Genomic DNA, 6,940 nt, shown 5'->3' with positions numbered 1-6,940 from the left:
GCGCAGACAGTGTCAGTGTGAGGGAGTGTACTCCGTGTGTCAGTGCGTGCTATTTGTGCCTCAATAGGTACTGTGTGTTTGTATCACTTGACGTGTCTGTGAGTAGATGTCTGTGTGTCACAGGTTACTGTGTGTTTGTATCGCTCACTTGAGGTGTCTGTGAGTAGATGTCTGTGTGTCACAAGTTACTGTGTGTTTGTATCACTTGACGTGTCTGTGAGTAGATGTCTGTGTGTCACAAGTTACCATGTGTTTGTATCACTTATGTGTCTGTGAGTGGATGTCTGTGTCTGTGAGTCACAAGTTACTGTGTGTTTTTGGGGGGCTCTGTGTGTGTGGGGGGCTATGTGTGTGTGGGGGGGCTTTGTGTGTGTGTGGGGGGGCTCTGTGTGTGTGTGTGTGGGGGGGCTATATGTGTATGGGGGCTCTGTGTGTGGGGGGGGGCTCTCTGTGTGTGGGGGGGCTCTCTGTGTGTGTGGGGCTCTCTGTGTGTGTGGGGGGCACTCTGTGTGTGTGTGGGGGGCTCTGTGTGTGTGGGGGGCTCTGTGTGTGTGGGGGGGACTCTGTGTGTGGGGGCGCTGTGTGTGTGGCTGTGTGTGGGGGGCTCTCCGTGTGTGGGGGGCTCTGTGTGTGTGGGGGGGGGGGCTTTGTGTGTGTGTGTGGGGGGCTCTGTGTGTGTGTGGGGCTCTGTGTGTGTGGGGGGGGCTCTGTGTGAGTGTGGGGGGCTCTCTGTGTGTCTGGGGGAGCTCTGTGTGTCTGGGGGGCTCTGTGTGTGTGTCTATGGCTCTGTGTGTATGCATGTGTGTGGCTGTGTGTGTGTATAGCTCTGTGTGTGTGTGTGTGGCTCTGTGTGTGTGTGTGTGGCTCTGTGTGTGTGTGGCTGTGTGTGTGTGTATGTGTCTCTGTGTGTGTGTGTTTGTGTATGTGTCTCTGTGTGTGTCTCTCTGTGGGCGTGTCTCTGTGTGTGTGTGGCTCTGTGTGTGTGGCTCTGTGTGTGTTGTGTTGCTCTGTGTGTGTGTGTGTGTGTGTGTGTGTGGCTCTGTGTAGATAGCTTTTTTGTAGGTGGCTCTATGTGTGGGTGGCTCTGTCTGTGTGAGGGTGGCTCTGTGTGTGTTCTATCTGAATGAATGTGTGGGTGGCTCTGTATGTGTGTGTGTGTGGATGTAAATGCAATAGGCCATGCATATGCAAGCGATTAAGAAATTGGCAATTTAAATGACAATGCTATTTATTTATGATTAAAAAAAAATGTCATGAGCAATGCCAATAGCTCTACCTTTAATGATGCCGAGACCATTGCATTGTAAATGCTTGTTCCTCCTGGAATGCACCGTTTGCTTCTCTTGTATTTTGTTTGCTCTCAATTGTCACTTTTGCCTCATGTAAAGTAACGTTTGCTTTTGTATTTTGTTCCCTTGTAATGTTCTCTTGTGTCAGTTCTGTTCCTGTTGTGAAGCCTCTGACGCCTTCGGGTAAAGTCCCCGCGAGAGAAAAACGCATAAAATAAAATAAAAAATAAACATACTAGTAGTTAGAGTAATTGAAATATGCAAATGGGAATTCCCTCCGGATTACATTTTAACCGCGGTTAGGCTGGAATAGCATAGGAGAAAGGAGGAGAAATGATGATAAATAAAGACTGAACCGGAAGCGTGGAGGGGCGGGGCTTCAGGAGGGGGCGGGGCTTCGGCGTTGTGGCTCGATGGCTCTAAGGGGCGTGGCTCGAGCCCCCTTTGGCTCTGGAAGGGCGGGGCTTCAAGAGGGGCGGACCCTCGTTGCTCCATTGGGGGCGGAGCTTTGGGAGGGGCCTCATCTCCCAGCCGCGCGCCGCGGCCTGGCCCGCTCCCTCTGACCCGGAAGCGGAAGTGCACTCCTCCCTCCCTCCCCTCCTCCTCCTCGTCCTGTCATCGGATCCGGCGGCGGCCGCGGGCGCAGCAGGTGAGAGGGGCCGGGGGTGCGGGAGGGGCTGTCAGGGGGTGCGAGACCCGACCCCCCCCCCCCTGGGTTCGAGAGCAAAGGGCCCGCCGGAGGGGGGAGGGGGGTACGAGCTGCGGTCCATGTCACAGACACCCCCAGCCACCCCCCCTCCCGTCCCTGGTCACAGACCGATGGGCAACCCCCCCCCCCCGTGCTACAGGCCCCGGAGCCCCCACCGTCCAGTATCATCCGCCGGGGGCCACAGGGGTCAGTGCCGCGGACTCGCAGACCCCCCCTGACATGTCACGGTCTGTCTCAGTGCCCCCCACCCCACCCCCCCCACTCACAAACCCCCCACGTTGCTGCCCCCCCCCCCCCCCACTCACAAACCCCCACCTGTCTTTCACAAGGGAAGGCCGGCTCCGCTCGTGTCACTGGTCCTTTCCCAGCCTCGCCCCCTGTGAGGGTGGAGGGGCCGGGGCAGGGTCAGGCACCGAAGGACTGGAGCCGCCACCGAGAGCCCTCTGCGTCCTGTCCCTGCAGGCACTGGTGACTGGAGCAGCCATCCAGCGCCTAGAATCCAGCGCTTTCACACGAGTGTCAGGAACCCTCTGTGTCCTGACACTTCAACGCTGAAGGACGGGAGCCTCCACCATAGATACCAAGGTTTCAGATTGCTATGTGTGACATTTCAACCACAGGGAGTGACACTTGCTCAGGAGCAAAATCAAGTAATGAAGACAAGGGAAAATACAAATATCAGAAATTACACCCATTTGAGCAACAAGAAACTAAGAAAATCTTAAAACTGCAGCAAATCACAGAAATAGAAGGCCACTAACCCAGTGCCCTTTAAACTGATCGTAGTTTTGGGAATATGCAATGTATCATTGGTACAATCAAGAGCTTTCAACAGGTATATTTAACTCCTCTGCGAAATAACTGTGGTAGTGTTCGTTTTACAATACCGTTTCTCTAGTAGTAAATTGTAAATTGATACTTGTATAGCGCACTACTCACCCCCAAGGCGCTTGTACGAATACCGCTGTGGAACCCATCCTGGCTTTGCCTGTGAGGCGTCCACCCCTGGGCACCCCCAGGGTCAAGGCCAGGCATCCATAGCGTTGTGGGGGCCGTTGTGGAGATTAAGCAAGCTATTGCGCAGAGTGGGACTCCATGATTGGAATAGGCACCGAGGCGAGAATTATCAGGTCAGTGGAATTTTGAGCCCAAGACCCGCCTAGGCGGGGAATTGAACCCTGGTCCCGGGCCAGACCTCTGCATCAGGGTCTGCCGCTCTAACCATTGAGCCACACTTCTCCAGTGCTGCACCTAGGTGGAGAAAAAAATAAAATTAAATAATGGATCTGCAGAAGTCCTTGGGAAGTATCTGTCTGCTCAGTCGGCTGCAAACTCTCACGTGCATTCGTGTCCCCAGTCACAAATGCAAAACTGGTCACTGGAATGCATATTTGTATTTTTTGCATTAATGGGAAGTTTTTCGCTGAATTAACGATGCTTGGTTTGTTTCTGTTAAAAAATTCCTTTAATTAGATTTGTAGTTCCATGCTAGGTGTCTGCCCTAAACAGGACCTGCTCACCCTCTCCCAGACTCAGAGCAGTGTTCGTGAGGAGTTCTAGTGTTGCCAGGCGACAGCAAGAATTTCTGGGGGCTCGGGCTGAGGCACAGTATAAGGGAGGAAATAAATATCGCAAAACACTAGAAGTGTAAGCGCAATACTATGCTACGTTACCTAGTCACATAGTACTTTCAGCAATTTATATGTGGCAGTTACAGAAAAGTGTTTTAAAAAAGACGTGATTTATAATTACAGATAATAGATTACCTACTCTCCCCGCTCTTGCTGATTATTTATGATCGTCACTGGGGAGCTGAGCCAGGTTGGTGGTGCTGAGGCCCGGTTTTCTGGGTTCTGGTCATGTGAGATATTACGACCGCCGCTGTGCCATTAATGATGCTGCACCCAGTGAGCAAGCAGCTTGCTGCACCCACTCTCACTGCAACTGGCCCCCGGCGCTGTCTCGTGATACTCGCCCGTTGGTCAGCGGCTCTGGCCCTGTCTGGGGCCGGAATGGTGCATGTGGGATCCTATTCCAGATTGAAGCCATAAGCCACAGACGGCGGTGTGAGCAACTTTCAAGCTGACTACTTGACCCGCTGCACTGACCGTCCAAGGCGGAGATCCATCACCTCGTCCCTGCACACCGAGCAAGGCCAGGAACAGGAGCGGTGCATTTAGATTTCAAGAAGCGCAGGTGGCAGCAGGAGGACGGACCCTGACTCAAGGTCCCCCATTGAGACTTACTGTCTACTTTCCCATTCGGCACTGACGTAAATGTAAGTTTGGTGCCACGTGCGTCGGCCGAGAGTGTGCCTAACTTAGCTGCAGCAGGCATCGTTCAGAGAGCTGCGGCCGGCACCATGATCATTTTGCAGCACTTCTAGCAGCACTGCCTCAAACTAGCCAGCCGCCCTATAGCTTGTTAAAAAAACTCTGAGGTCATGGGTGCCAGGCGCCACACAGCTAGTAGGCACGACTTGAGGGCAGGCTCCCGGGTCTCGGTAATCAATTGCCAGAATGCGTGACAATGCATTTCAGTGCGGTGATGCGAATCACCGCACTGAAATGCGTGAACGTCACACCTATTGCGTGATACTTGCCAGTACTGCGCCACCGGGGCTCAGACTCGAGTCCAACCCCAAGGAACCCTCTGTGTATCACACCTCTTCACACACTGATGGACTGGAGCCGCCACCGAGGCTCAGACTCTAGAGTCATACCCCAAGGAACCCTCTGTGTATCACACCTCTTCATTCACTGATGGACTGCAGCAGCCATCGAGCGCCCAGAATCACTTGTAGTGTTAACACTCCCAAGGGATTCTACTCGGCCATATTTCCAGCCTGTGGCTGACACACTCAGAGCAGTGTCTGAAGTGGGTAGACCACACTGTGGAGCTGATCCAAAGCCCCACTGTCTGCTGGACACACAGATTCTTGTTGACAGTCAGAGGTGTCCCCCTACACCAAAAACAGGACGTGCCCGTGCTGACGCTCTCGGTGAGATTCTAACTTTGTTGTAAAAGCTGCAATCGGCACCACTCCCCTAGTCTCTGGGAATGTGTGTAGGATAGGGGGCATCTTTTTCTTTCGCCCCCCGCCTTATCCCACCTATTCTTTCTCCTCCCTTTCAGCACCTCACATACATGCTCTCTAGATCAGATCTGTCTTGCTCACCCTCACTTGCTCTCCTTTGCCTCCTCTCTGCCCCAACATTCCTTTATCATTATCCAGCCTCCAACCACAACGGTTCATTTACAGTCGCTAACCCCATGCCCTGCTGTTTATTTTATTTCAATTGAAAGATTTTATATAGCGCTGACTAGATCCGAAGGTATCAGAGCGCTTTACATGAATATCAAAGAATAGTTGCTGGTTACATCGTTACAAAAGTTAGTTATTAGAGCATGGCAACATAGTTACTTGTAAGGTCGAGACAAACAATAAGGACATACACGTAAGGGAAAAAGCAGGCAAAGGGAGAGATTCAGGGGCGGGAGGTAGCAGCAGAGCAAGTAGACAGAATGAAGGAGGGAAAGAGGAGGGGAGGGTGACTGACAGAGCATGGTGAGAAGAGGGGGAGGGTGGCGGACACACAAACCGGTAGACGAGTCAAAGTTGTGTCCAAAGTCTAGTAAGCAGTGATCCCAGAGAAAGTGGTATAATTTCCCATCTCTGTGGCGAGAGGCTCCCTCTACGCAGTGCACACTCTCAGAGGGTCTCTGACACTCCCAAGATCTACATACTGGATCCTTCCGCAAAAGGGCTGAGGGAGGGCTTTGGCAAGGGGTGCCATACCATACCTCAACTGTGAGTGGCTTCCTTGGCTTTGTGGACTCTCTCTGCGGCTTCGCTGAGACTCTTGACAAGGCCCTCCACGGCACCGGACCAGCATACCTGAACAGCCGGCTCAAATTCCACGCACTCCAAAGGACCCTACGATCAGCCCAGCTCTCCTACGCCGAGGTCCCCCGCACCAGAAAGACCAGATTGGGAGGCCGCTCCTTCTCCTTCCTTGCGGCCAAAGCATGGAACGCCCTTCTGCTCCACCTCAGACAGACATCGCTCCCCATCTTCGCAAGAAACCTCAAAACCTGGCTCTTCGACAGACCCCCTCCTTGATGGAATGGAACCTGCACCCCCCCACATCCCCCACCCCTAGCGCCTTGAGACCCTTACGGGTGAGTAGTTGCGCTTTAACAAACTCCTGATTGATTGATTGATAGAATATAAATATTGGATCTTTCCCCAACAAGGGGAGCTCTAATGCACACACTCTGTAGGACCTTTGCCTCTAGAGCTTTTAGACGCATACTGCTCACATCCACTGCTTATCAGCAGCTCCAAAGACACCACTGAAACCACCTCTGTGCCTCTCTCCAGCTCTGAACCACCCTCACAGAAGCTATTGTTACGCTCTGGTATTTCCCATTCATTTATAGAGTACATAATCTCCAAGAATAGCTTATCAGCCACAATGAGCTATCACTGGTACTAGGAGGCAAAGGGCTACAAGGAAACAAGTTCCCAACACATATTCCAAATAGCCTACCTGGCGTGTATGGCACTACTGCAGAAGAATTCTCCACCATGAGGCCCTTGTGGATTAGCTGGTCCTCGATTAATAGTCTTGCATTATCTCAACAATTTAGTTTGTGTAGTGCGGGATTCCTTATCCCACTATTGCAATAACGTTTGAAAATTCAATCCAAGTATAAGATCTAGGATGTAAAGCTTGTAAATTCAGTAAAAGTATTCAGATCTAAGATGTACTGCACAATAGCAGAAATAGAACCATGGTTACATTTATGAACTGTAGTTCAGATTACATGATGTACAAACAGATCTGTTCATGTGTACAGTTTATCTACTAACGAAACACATCTTAGTTTATAATTAAAAGCGCCATCCCATTTCTAGACATTACAGTGAAATGCAGTG

General features: G+C 51.8%; 1 protein-coding gene across 3 annotated transcripts in view; it reads left to right on the top strand.

Annotated features, from left to right (window-relative positions):
* The first annotated feature begins 1,860 nt into the window (after positions 1-1,860).
* LOC147725709 (uncharacterized) overlaps positions 1,861-6,940 on the top strand; it is a 218,115-nt gene continuing 213,035 nt past the window's right edge. For all 3 annotated transcript variants that reach the window (XR_015309801.1, XR_015309800.1, XM_086964391.1), the window contains exon 1: positions 1,861-1,938. The gene's annotated coding sequence lies outside the window, so the exon portion shown is untranslated. The remainder of the gene's footprint in view (positions 1,939-6,940) is intronic.

Source organism: Lissotriton vulgaris, chromosome 3_2 (genome assembly GCF_964263255.1).
Source record: "Lissotriton vulgaris chromosome 3_2, aLisVul1.2, whole genome shotgun sequence".
Classification (NCBI taxonomy): Eukaryota; Metazoa; Chordata; class Amphibia; order Caudata; family Salamandridae; genus Lissotriton; species Lissotriton vulgaris.
This window is presented reverse-complemented; position numbering and strand designations above follow the sequence as displayed.